The sequence below is a fragment of the Lagopus leucura genome, unplaced genomic scaffold, assembly GCF_019238085.1.
Source record: "Lagopus leucura isolate 7727_CA_CO unplaced genomic scaffold, USGS_WTPT01 Super-Scaffold_760, whole genome shotgun sequence".
Taxonomy (NCBI): Eukaryota; Metazoa; Chordata; class Aves; order Galliformes; family Phasianidae; genus Lagopus; species Lagopus leucura.
Window position 1 is genome coordinate 4,154,796 of NW_024962257.1, and position 13,019 is coordinate 4,167,814.

General features: G+C 50.6%; 1 protein-coding gene across 4 annotated transcripts in view; it reads right to left on the reverse strand.

The window, feature by feature from the left end:
* RNF216 (ring finger protein 216) overlaps positions 1-13,019 on the reverse strand; it is a 62,858-nt gene that overhangs the window by 27,501 nt on the left and 22,338 nt on the right. The window lies entirely within an intron of this gene.

The following is a 13,019-nucleotide window of genomic DNA, read 5'->3' on the forward strand; positions in this document are numbered from 1 at the left end:
GATTTCACACAGCACCTTTTAATTTATCTACTTACAGAGGTAACGCATAACGAAGGCAACTCAAGTGTCACTGTGATAAGAGCTCCAAATGCAGATGCAGAAGATGATGAACCCAATTCACACATCTGGGGAGCACCTGGGGCTCCCACCCAGCCCCCAAGAGCATCACCTGCATTTCCCCATGTAATCAGTGATTGGACCAGGAAAGGCCACCTTGAGAGCAGTTTCTGAGTGCCAGTTTCTGAGCTCTGGGTCAGTTGTGCCTCTATGAGCAGAGCTTTGCTTTCAGAGGAGCGGCTCAGACAGCTGCACTCGGTCTCCAGCGCAGAGCAGGGTTTAGTCTGGCAGATGGAGATGCTCAGCAAACTCATTAATCTGTTATCACTTTCACCCACCCACAAAAATCCCAGTGGTCTGAAGTCATGGTTTTCTGACACAGATCTCCAAATCTATAGCTCGTACAACAGCTGCAACCAGAACCAAGTTCCAGGAAGGAAAAAAAAATAAAGCTTCATTTAATTACACAGGTCAGAGTTGATCGAGATGGGGATCTCACAGAAAGACAAAGTTACCTCTGGGAGCATCTGAACGGGTTGGCTGTGGTACTCTTTGCTCCTCACACATAAACCACACCGCAGAGGGCCCAGCAAAACACTCTCCAGGAGCCTTCCTTGAAAAACAGCCCAGGTCTCGAGTGCAGGCACAGCACAAAAACAAGTCCCATTCACATAACCTCATCTCACCGCCCTCTGCACAGCCCCAAACACGGGAAGGGTGAAAGCCAGGGCTCAAAACAACAGCAGAGCTGCAGAAGTTGGCAAGCTGCTGCTCCGAGCGAGTTGGTGTGGTGCCTATCTCCATATCTAGAAAGGTTCTATGTGCTCATTCCGGGAGGCCAAGGGAAACTAAATATAGCAGCAGGAGCCAACTGCTGGCAAACAAAGGGGCACGGGATGCAGCTACCTGAACTCCGTCCTGCTCCGACCGCCGCAACCCGTTCCCTTGTTTGGGGAGAGCTCTGGGACTGCACTCGGAGGGATAACAGCACACACAAACTTCAGGATGGAGCTATAACAGTAACACCAAAGGCTCACCAGGGGATCAGCTCTTTCAGGCCGTTTGTATTTTTCCCCTCACTTTGACATCTGCTCGCATATAGGTAGAAGCATCCTCACTTCACATGCTGGGAGCCAAGGACAGCCTCCAGTATTCTCAGCAGAAGAGCAGAGACATGTCCAAGAGCATCTGCTTTGCTTTAACCTCCGCCCTTCGAGGAGGGCCCAGAAAGGGAACAGCTTCCAGCTGCAGCAGGATCTGCTGGTTTGTGTGGGGCTGGGCATCGCGGGGAGGCTTTCAGTACAGAAGAGGCCTTGGGGAGAGATGCTCACCTCCATGTCTGAATGGCACCTCTGCCACTAGCGGCTCACGGCGCTGCGTTTTCAGCAGCAGCCCCAAAGACAGACCCCAATTTCAACAGGGCTTTGAGATGTAGCTTCAAGACATGCATACTTCCAACAGAAAACGGAAGTCAAAGCAGCCCCTTTTGAATAAAAACAAATAGAGCAATAAAAGCATTATCTTGTTGGCAAAAAACAGGTTACAGCATTCGGCTTTACGGGAAGTCAGTCAGTGGGGTTGGAAGGCAAACTGACTTCTCACTGTCTAGAAAAATGCTGCTCTTTACTTTTTTGTATTGTTTTTAATACAAGATTTGTTTTTAAAAGCTGTAGGATCTCAAAACGGTGCCAAGTGTGCTTTGCTTCTGACCTCTCACTGCTTCCCTGTGTGCCCTGGGAGGTCCCAGCAGCCAAAACCTGACCGATGCCATCTCCCCATTTATATCTCATCCGCCCTCCTGCCACATCCCAATGGCCAGACCCACAGACCTGTGGGGATGGCAGAGGCAGTGCCCTCCCAGCACTCAGATGAAAACCCTCCCTAAGCCTCCCACCCCCTATTTGCCCCTTTTAAAGCTGCTGTGAGGCAGCTGAGCAGCTAATGGGTGGTTGCAGGCGCAGGGCTGGCTGCAGGATGCAGCTCCCCCCACCTCGTATTTCAGCATTGATTTATGACAAGTGGACTCACGTTTCCATTAACTGCAGCTCTCTTGTTTGACCCCTCTGCTTCGAGAGGCGGACTCGGCATTAAACTCCCATCAGCTTTCAGTCCTGCTGACCTCAGCCCCAAAACACGCAGTGATGTTTTACATCAGCCCAGCACATTCCATTAATGCTCCCCCAGCTCAGGACCAGCAGCTGCTCTGCTCGCACCGGCAGGGGCACAGACACCATTAAGCATCACCTCTGCTCCAAAACCCAGCCTGCAGTTACTGGCTGTGGCTGGGGGCAAATGATCTTTGAGGTCCCTTCCAACCATTCTAGCATCCCAGGATTCTTACTGGGGAAGCCCAAAAGCTCTTAAATACCTCTTCACGTAGGGGCTGCTCTCTTGGCACTGCCATGTACCAGCTGCTCACAGTGAGTTCCCACCACCTCAAGGAGGTGCTGCTATAAAAATCCCAAATGTTTTTAAAGAATCACAGCACCATTAAGGTTGGAAAGCACCACTGAAATCACCAAGTCCAACTGTCAACCCATCCCCACCATGACACCAAACCACGTCCCTCAGTGCCACATCTGGAACACCTCCAGGGAACCCCCACTCCCCAGCAGCAGCGCCAGTGCCTGAACACCCTTTCTGAGAAGACATCTTTCCTAGCAGCCAACCTTTGGCAGCTTACACCTCCAAAAGGAGCTAAGCTGTGGCAGAACTCCCATTACACATTACTCCCTTTGTTCCAGCATTAGATGTGCATTAAATTAACCCCAACTCAACCCCACTGGTGGTGACTGCTGCGGCAGCTATTAGGGTGGGCAGAGAAAACACTTGTATGCACTCAGCCTTCTGTAACACGCTGGGGATGAGTGACACAATTTGCAGAAACCCTCCAAGGTGGCAGCAGCTCTCAGATCAGCCAATTCCATCACCAAGTTCAAACACTGACTTAAAGCGTTTTCTCATCTAATCCCCTTTCAACCAAAGATGAGAAAAATGAGCAGAAGAGGAAGAAGCTGGCACAGAGTGAGATGATTCAAATCGCTCCTTTCCAGTTCCTCAATTCACCTGTTAGGGGGCTGCCATAGCTGGGAATTTCAGTCTCTGGAGCAATTAAAGGAAATTAAATTCAAGGAATGAGGCTTTATGCACTCAAAGCTTCATTAACCCCATCACCTTTTAATTAAATACGTGAGCATGAAATTTTAGGTAGAGGAAGCATTTGCCTTCCTGACACTGCTCAATTTTAAAGGCAAGTCAGTACTCACCTCCTACAGAAGAACACTGGGGTCGCAAACTTTGGACCCCTCCAGCTCCACAACAGTTATATTAAAAACGTGCTAGGAATTACTGGAACGGAGCGCAGCCCCACCACCTGAAACACGAACCAGGATCCAACCCTACGTGTCGGTTCATCTGGGAGAAAAATAAAGTTGGCCAGCCCCATCAAGGGAGATGCTTCAGATTGGGAGGGACCTTAAAGATCACCCAGCTCCAACCGTGGGCTGGCTGCCCCCCACCAGGCTGCCTACAGCCCACCCATGGCCTCGGGCAGCTCCAGGGATGGGCATCCACTGCTCTGGGAGCAGAGCCAGCGCCTCACCGCCCTCTGAGCGAAGGATTTCTTCCTAACATCCAACCTAAATTTTCCCTCTTCCAGTCTACAGCCATGTCCAGCAAGACCAGAGCCATGGAGAAGGAAGCAATATGAAATCCCCTCCCTGGTCTCCAAGTGGCTCTGAAAGGAGCTTGCCACCTTATGCTGGCTGCCTTGCCAAGCCACGCACCTCATGCCCATCACCGGGGGAGCTTATACACTCCCCCCACATGTGAGCAGAGGCAACAGTAATAGATAAGACTTCAACTGTTTGTCTTTTTCCCATTCTCTTTTTTTTAAAGCATCTTTTGGGGAAGAGGAACTGCCTTCTTTTGCCAGCACACACTGCTTGTATCTGCATTTTAGTGCTGACCTCCGTATTTCAGCTCTTTTAACTGTTTCAGAGAGGACAGCAATGAAAGCAAGCATTTGAAGAGATTGCTTTCTTCAAAACCATCACATTCCGTAACAGCCATACGTCGTGCAGCCCATGACACACAAACATGTGCAGCAATGCCTCCAAGGGATGCCACAGCCCTGAGCCGACGCTCTGCCCAATGGAGTGAAAAAGCACAGCCCCATTAACCAGCAGCAGGACGGACAGGCAATTCCTTATGCTTACAGCAGCCCGTTATTTGCAGGTTAATTGCTGCACATCCAAAATAATGTTCTCGTTCTGATTTCATAGCAGCCATATTCTTTTATATGGAGCATGGAGAGCTGCTTGCTGCTGTAGGATGCCCTTGGTACTACCAAGGACAATTTCAATGCATCGAGCATGACAGGCTCTTGCTGAATGTGAAAATAAAACATCACTTATGCTTCCTCAGCCTTTGACACCAACAGAAGGGGCTTCATACTGCAGCCCTGCCAACAAAGAGCACACGGATGCTGTGGTGCTTGAAGCGTTCCCAGCACAACACAGCCCTGGAAATCTCAGCTCTGCAAACCCTTTGCTGTGTGCAAGATGGTCACCTCAAGTGCACATAGCAGAGGAGTGAGGAGGACACATGGTGAGCACACACGGGTGTGCTGCAGCCAAGGGAGGCTGTTTCCAATGCAAACCTGCACACGCATGGAGTTCTGCTCTGCACTCCTGATACTATCACTTTACAGTGACAGTATTTCCCAACCCAGTTTCTATCTTGTTCCACATTCCTCTGCTCCATGTAGTAATTAGTAATGCCAGCGTTCTGGCTGGATTGCTACAGCTCCATTAATAATGCAGGAGTAGTAAGGGAGAGAGAAGAAGAAAAGAGGCTTGAAGGTTAAAAGCAATAAGAGAATGCATTCTGGGGGGCAGCAGAAGGGAGGGAGGAGGAAGAAGAGGAGTGACAGCCTCCTGAGATTATCAGTTGCATACCTCCAAACCTACCATTCCTTTCAGGTGGAAACTGGGTGAGTCAGTCATGCCTAACTAGGAGATAACATGTGAAATGCCAAATGACACACCGAGGAGATTTCTACTAAAGGAGAAGAAACCTTGTGTTTCACCTTCCCTTTCCCCTGGCAGCAATGCTGCCTCACCACTTGCTGTCTGCATTTCTCCGTTACTCACCATTCCAAAGCCAGAGGCTCTGGGCAGCCACTGATGACACGCACTGACGTTTCACCTCTCTGAGGGCGTTCTGCAGGCATCAGCCCATATCTGCCCACTCACTGCCAGACCTTTAGTGCCCACAGTCGCACTGCTTGCGGTGCACCTTCACCCTGTGGCTCTGCTGAAGCTTTTTATCTCATGTGCTCTGGACCTGAAATAGGTGCTGGATAGTGGTAGACAAGCCAGCATCCTCTCCTGCTTCTAAAGCCAGGGACTCTCTTGCAACACAGGGGGCAACTCCCCCAGCAGCAATGGCTCCGTCCCCATAAGGCACCAAATGAAGCTGTCTTCCACTGGCTCAGCTGGAAGCTGCTCCCCACCTACACACAGCACAGAAATACAAGAAAGCTCTGTATCTGGTATTGATTCCTCAGCTGTTCATGCTGAGTGGAAGCGGGCCGCAGAGGCTGCATTGCCTACTGCATGCCAGGCATCCAGCAGCTCATCTGGGGCTCGTTCTGCTCCAGCTCAGAACAGCAGCCTCTTCGGAAGGGCACTGCAAGCTGCAGTTTTCTTGAGGATTTGCACACTAACTTAAAGGTCATTCAGCAGGACTGACCAGCCATGCCATTTCTCCCCCAGTGTTTGGCATTTCCACTTCCCTTAGTGCCAGGCCTCTTGTTAGTATGTCTGAAACAAAACAACAGGTGCTGCTCCCATTAGCTGAGGCTGGAATCACATCGTTCTTCCCATGCATCCACGTATATCAGTTATTCTCATCAGTACAGCTCTCTCTTTCAGCTCAGAGAATTATCTGCCAGCCCTCCAGCTCAAAGGACTGCCCAGGAGGATGGAATGCCAGCAGGCTTATTGGGATGAGCTCATGAAACAGGGGCAAAGAAGGAAAAGGCTGAAAAGATCAGCTTCAGAGCTGCATGGCTTTGTCAAAGAGCCCATTCAAGTATCACTTCCTCTGCAGGGAGGAAGTGAGAAGGGCTGGAGGTCCTTTGACACAGCCAGCTTCCCCTCCACGACAATGATATAAAAGGGACCAGTGTTTTTGAAAAAAGAGGAAAGCAGGCCAGCCCTGAGCATGCTGTGACCAAATTAGGAAACAAACTCAATTGACAGCCTCCAAAATGGACATCAGCTGCAGCAGCACTGAGCTAGCCCAGGAAGTCTGATGACTGTGTCATCTGCTGAAACCTGTTTATGTGCAAACAGAAAGGAGAAGCAAAACATTTCCTCATGCTGCATAGCTCAGGCTATGGCATCTGGGTGCTCTGGCCCCAAGGAAGAGGCAATCATTCAGCCACCCTGCCACGGAGCTATGCAAAACCTCTGCTGCTGACTCATGGCCCTCCAAAGATTACTCTGCCCTGGAAGCACTACAGTACAGGACAAGGTGTGTGCAGAAAGCCTTGTTTCTGTTGGATTGGTATTTTCCTTTTTTTGTTGTTGTTTTTAGTGGTTAGCTGAAGCAGATGAAGCTGAGGTTAGAGATCAGTGATTACTATGAGAGGAATGTGAGGGGGAGGAAAGAGAGACGAAAGATGCAGCATTTCGAGTAAGGTCAGAACAATGTTTTTAAATTGGCTTTGAGAACAGCCTTTTTCCATCCCCTCCAACCTCCATTTCACCACAGCAGCAAAATGCTGACCCCACTGCGATGCTCTGCAAACACAGGTAGCACCACGCAGGTTCTCACCCCAAACTCACCCCTGCTTTTGTAAGCGGCACTGGGGAGGGCAGCTCCCCTGGAGATGGACTCGATGAGCCTTGTGGGTCCCTTCCAACTCCGGATATTCTATGCCCTGTCCTAAGCTGACCCCGCAGACCCAGGGCAGCTCAGCACCACTGCTACCTGCTGTGACACAAGAGGCCAGGTTACTTCATGCTTAAAAATCAAACCAACCGAGCAACCCGAGCGCTCTGCTCCGTACAGAGGTTTAGGGTTTCTCCCTGTTAGCGATCATCTTACACTACTCCCTCTCTTCTTGTTGTTCTGCTTCGTGTCGACCTCCTTTTCTCTTTCAAAGGAACCAGGAGACAAAGGCCAAGTTCACAGCTCTGGCAGCGGGTCCCCGGGCCCTGCTCTGCCCCAGCACAGTCTGCAGGTGGGGGCAGCCATGGGGCAGCTTGACATCTGCCATATTCTCACCTAAACAAGGGGCAAACAGGGCTGTGGGAGAGGGGTGAGATGCTGCCAGGTGCCATTATACAGCCAAGCTGAAGTTCCCAACCTACACAAAGCCAAATCCAGCCTGTTACCTCTGGCCCTTTCCTTGGAGAAGGAATAAGGCTGTGAAGGAGAACAGCAGTGCCTCTTACAGACCTGGACGAGGTACTCACTGGCCAGGAAACAGCAGCAGAATTGTCTTTTCCCTGAATGGATATTGCTATATAAGGCAGAAATGAAGCACAGGAGTAAGCTTTGTTGCTTGAAATTGCACTGACTTACGCAGTCTATTTTTAAGAGACCACTTTGAGTTCTTGCTTTCAGCAGCTCTTTTCTTTGTCTCCTTTAAGAAATAGATACCCATTTACACTGACCTCTTTCTCAGGTCCACTTTCAAGTGGGGCTTCGCCCTCTCCTCTGTCAGACCCATTTATCACATGAAGCATTTCCAGATATTGCTGCATAAACAGACCTGACCTTGTAAAAGCAGCAGCACCTGAACTCCCGTGGTGGAACCTTCCAGGTGAACTGCTGGCACAGCACCTGCAGCCCACTGGCACGCATCCCAAAGGATAGTAGCAGGGATACAGACAAGGCAAGGACTGTCTCGGGTTCAGGAGACAACTTGGGTGCTGTTTCTTTCCCTAGAGGCTCCCTTTAGGGCAGGGGACAGCTGCTAATGCAGCAAGCAGGCATGCACCATGATGCTGGAAAGCAGCAAGAGCCCTCAGCACACAGCTTCCCCTGCAGCCCCCTACAAGGGAAGGGCACGGCCCAGCACAAGGCTTGGGATGAGGAGATCTCCTGATTCTCAGCACTCCCCATGCAACTTTGACCCTGCACACCCCGATGGGACGAAACACGTGGTCGGGCACGCGCACGCTTCCTGAGCGGGACTGTACTTTTAAGGCTTTGCTGCATCAGGAGCAGCCTCCTGTTATCTACCTTCCTTTAGGACTTGGCAACGAGGTCTGACAGGGCGTTACCTGCCGCCTGCAATCACCTCAGCACCCTCAATCACCTTCGGCCTCGGTCTCTGCCTCTTGCCCATCCCTTTGGGAAGAGATACGGAGATGACGGGCGCTCCCACCGCAGCACAGCCGCCGATAGCATCGCCGCTCGCCCTGCAGGGCTCCTGCTGATGGCTTTCAATGTCCTTTTATGGAAGAAAAATGAATCGCCTGCCCAGCCACGAGTGCCTCCGAGCCGAGATGACAGACGGAAAGTTGCCATTTGTTGTGGTTTTGGCAGTGAGCGAGCAGAGCGCGTTCCCATGCGCGGCGCTCATTTAAAAAGGGCGCAGCAGAGGCACTGAGCTGGAGGAGAAAGCTGGGAGCTGCAGAGCTGTGGGTTTCCAGGCATGCGGAGCTGAGGGGGAGGATGGAAGAGTCCTGAAAAGAGCCCTGAGCTTTCTGCTGGATCACACAAGCTGGGGATGGGCTTACAGGCAAAGGCACACGCAGGCGTGAGCGCTCCATTCCCAAATCCCGCCAGTAAAAGCAGCAGCAACACCATGCTTCCATTTCTCCCTCATCTCCACAAATTCTGCTCAACCACATTCACACAGACAGGGGAGGAGGGGAAGTTAAATACAGGAGATGGGCCCTAAGGTCACTGCCACTAGGAAGAAGTGACAGGGGTTTACCATAAACAAATTCATCGTCAGCTCTGCTCTGCACTAAAGCTGCAGGGCTAAGCCGTCAGCAACAAGCAAATCCAACCAACCAGGCTTCAACCAGGCACTACAGACAGTAGTGATCAAAATGGCTGAACGGAGAGTGAGACAGGACCAGGGGGCCTCTGAAATGTTTGCAGCGCCGTCAGGAAGCAGAATGAGACAGCAGACTCCTAACAGCAGGGAAAACATGTTGCAAAGCAAGGAGAACCAAGTGATTCTCCACATGCAAATCCTACTCTGAGGCATTTGGGACAAGCTCAGTTGCCCCATAACACACCTGTAGCTGGATCCTAGGTGGCAGGGGTTGCCTTGTTTTGTGCCTCTGGATGAGGCACAGCTGCGTGCCTCGTCATTGCAACAGGTAGAGAGATCACAGAGCCTACAGCACACCCCATTAGCTGCTTTTGTAACCTTAGATCTGTTTTGCCATGATTTCTTATTTCAGCAAGAAATGCTGCTCTCACTGAAGTCACTGAGAACCATACAATGTGACTTATTAGCATGGGCTGTGGATGCAGCGTTAGCACCCTGCTAAGAAAAGCCATGTTCAGACACAGCTTGCTAGGCAGAGCTCCATACAAGCTTAAACCTGCCTCACTCCCAGCAGAAAATGAAGGTGAAGAGCAGCTGGATGCATCTGCTCCTAGCCAGCACCTTGCACTCAATCCTGAGAAATACCAGCAGCTTGAAAATAAGTCCTTAAAACATCACTCCTCTGTTCCGCAAATTAAAAGCGCACACAAAGACTGCTGTGCTCAGAGAGCCCAAGCCAGAGACACAGAGCTGATGGCAGGGATCCATCCCACATCTCCACTGACACCCACATCTCCAGCACAGCAGTTGGGACACCCAGCAGGCAAACTCATTCCCTAAGCACCACCTCATTAGCAGGATGCAATGCAGAGCCCTGAGAACAGGAGAGGCAGCTGCCCCATCCCAGAGCAATGCAATTTAACACTCTGCAGCCATGTGTAATCGCCTCTTTGCATCCAGTCAGCAGACAACTCGGTTCAAATTAGCAAAAATCCTAAGGCACACAAAGGAGTTTTAAGGGAAAGTGCTGGAAATGCAAGTCCTTGTGATGCGGCTGTAGGATTCAGCTTCGGGTTTTGAGCTCTCCAGCACCCAGAGGGCCAGCACTGCTTCATGCACACACAATTTCCATGGCAACAGCAGCTCTCACCTCTCCATCTAGGCTGGCTGAAAGCCCTGCAGTGCTTTGTGCTGAGACTGCAAAGAGGGGAGAGCCCTTCCCAGGCCACAGCACTGCACTGGGATGGCAGCGAGCAGCTGGGAACAAAAGCTTTGTCTTTTCTGGACAATACAGGACGTTGGGAGGAGGGAGGCAGAGCAGAAGTAAAGGGTTTCCTTTCCTGGTGGGAAACAGAACTTTTCCCATTGTGCAGAAGTGCACGCTCACTTCCCAGCGCTTTGGGAGTCAGCAAGCAATTCATGTCCTCCGTGGTTTTACCCAACTGCCAGCTTTGCTATGTCGGAATGCAGGGAGGAGAAACATGCATGGTTAGCAATGAGAAATTCAGGGTAAGATGGAGGCTGACCAAACTGGCCAGCAAGCCTGCTGCTGCCGGGAACCTGCTTGGTGCACAAAGCCCTTCTGGGAACAGAGGGGCACTGAGCAAAACCTCAAAGCTCCAACAGGCCCTCGTGTCAGCTTGCTGAGTGACAGCTGCCTCCCTCCCTCCCACCCCAGCTCAGACAAACACCCAGTAGGTTTTATTCTTGGGTAGCTGGGGCAACAGCTCTCCTCGACTCACTAAGCTTCTCCTCCAACCTGCAGTTATAGCAATATTAAGATTCAAGCCCTGGCCACCTCAGAAAGAGCCCAACTTCCCCCGGCACAGCTGGAGCCTCTGGCCCCAGCAGATGGCATGGGCTCATCTGCATGCATCCATGGGCACCCACTGAGCTACAGACAGCGACCAGCAGCTCTGCCCATGGCTGAGGTTCTAACAGCTGAGTTCTGGTTCTTGCAAGGTGCCAGCGGGTCAAACTACAGGAGATGTAGGTGCGATGCACAACCTCTGTATGCCTACAGATCTTCCTCTGTTAAGCCCAACCCGCGTTCAGCCAAGAGTGCTTCCAGCTGGTTTCCATCACTTATTTTACAGTGCATCCATATCTGGGCCAAACACCCCATGCAAGATGTAAAGGAAAGCCAGAGCACGAACACAAACTCTCCAAGCAAGATGAAGGATCCAGGTGATGGAGCACAGAAACACAACAGGACCACCACCACCTGGTCCCCCTCTCCCCACCCTGTAAAAGCCTGGATGTTTCCAGAGGCACCTTCTGACCTTTTGCTTTCTGTACCTCCCCTCGCTGTAGGTTCAGCTGTGCAAATGCAGCCCTTCCAACCAGAGAGGGACTCCTTCCAGGATCAGTCATCACCACCCCAGAGTCTGCCAGAGGCACTGCTAGTAAAGCCAATGCATCCTCTCCAACCTCTGCAGAGTTCCCATAGAGGAAAGGGATAATCTAGCCCTTTCCTCCCTGAAGGCAACGGTTTCCTGCGAGCAAGAGCATTAACTTAAATTCCTCATACTGGAAAGAGACAAGATAGCAGGGAATGAGAAGAATCACCAAAGTTGCTGCTATGAGACAACACCACATCCTGCTGTCCCTATTCTTCATCCTTGCCTTCAAATCCTAAAGTCGTTCAGACTTCTAAGAGCTCTAAGCTACTCAGCAGATTTTCAGCTAATGAATCAACACAAGCTGTCCAGGAAACCAGGAATCCAGCCCACTGGAATGCTGCAACCCCAGGGCAGGGGGAGGGGAATGGACAAGCAGCATCATTCCCAGCATAGGAAGGAAATGAAACAGCAAACCAGAAGGAAAGGAACATTTCAGCACCGACCTCTTATCACAGTTTCTGTGCCACTCTACACGTTTTTGGGGGGGGGGGGGGGGGGGAACCTTCAAAAAAAATGTTTTTTTGCACATTTGGAACGTTTGTGTTTCTCGAGGCTGAATTCCGCTCTGTGCTGCTGACACACACACATTTTGAAGACAGCTTGGGTTTTGCAAAAACAGATTTAAAACAAAACAAAACAAGGAAAGCTGAGTTGAACACGAATCGACAGTGCCACCTAGTGCCCTGCACAGCTCCTCCCTGCACTTCTTCCCAAACTGGAGGTGGAGGTGGGCACTAGCAAAACCAACCCGGATATCAGACAATTGAGAAGGATTTGTGCAACACTAAAGAGCGTTCTTCCCCTCCTCAAGAAAGCAAACTTCACTGCTGGCAACTTCAGTCTCTACAGACGACAGAATTTGACTTTCTCTTGCTTTCCCAGCACAGGCCAACAGCCACACTGCTTACAAGAGCCCAACACTATAGCAGCTACAAGCCTAAGTCCAAAGCACCCACAAACTCTGCTGCAGGAGTATGCAGCTCTGTGAGCACAGCACGTGATTTAAGCGTAGTGGTTAAAAGCACACATGCTGCCTTGTAGCTTTGTGACAAACACCAATAGTGCATTGGCCACCAGATGTGTGCAGGGCTCTGCTTATGTTGAGGAGACTGAGAAGCAGTTTTTACACTTCTATTTTTCCCTAGAACAGACAGTGCAGAAGCACAGCAGCCAGTTTTCCCCCATGGGACCCTATGATTCCTCTTTTACGGCTATTAGCAAGCTTTAGGAAGAGCACAATGATTTTCTGCCCTTTGAATTGACTTATTCAGACAAGTTTCTGACCCTTCCAATCAAACCTGTATTCAAGTGACAGCATAAAAGAAAAAGGTAAGATGTTAAGGATAGTTTGTATAGGCTTGTTTCAGCTCATTCTCCAGAAGTTTAATTAGACAAAGGATTACAATTTGCCTTTCAAACACCTGGCTCCCTGCTCACTTAAAACATTTCTGTATACGCAAGACAGCATCCTAAGGTTTTGTAGAAGCTTTTGTAGCCAATATCTTTCAAACCTGCCACATGAAAGGGATTCCGCT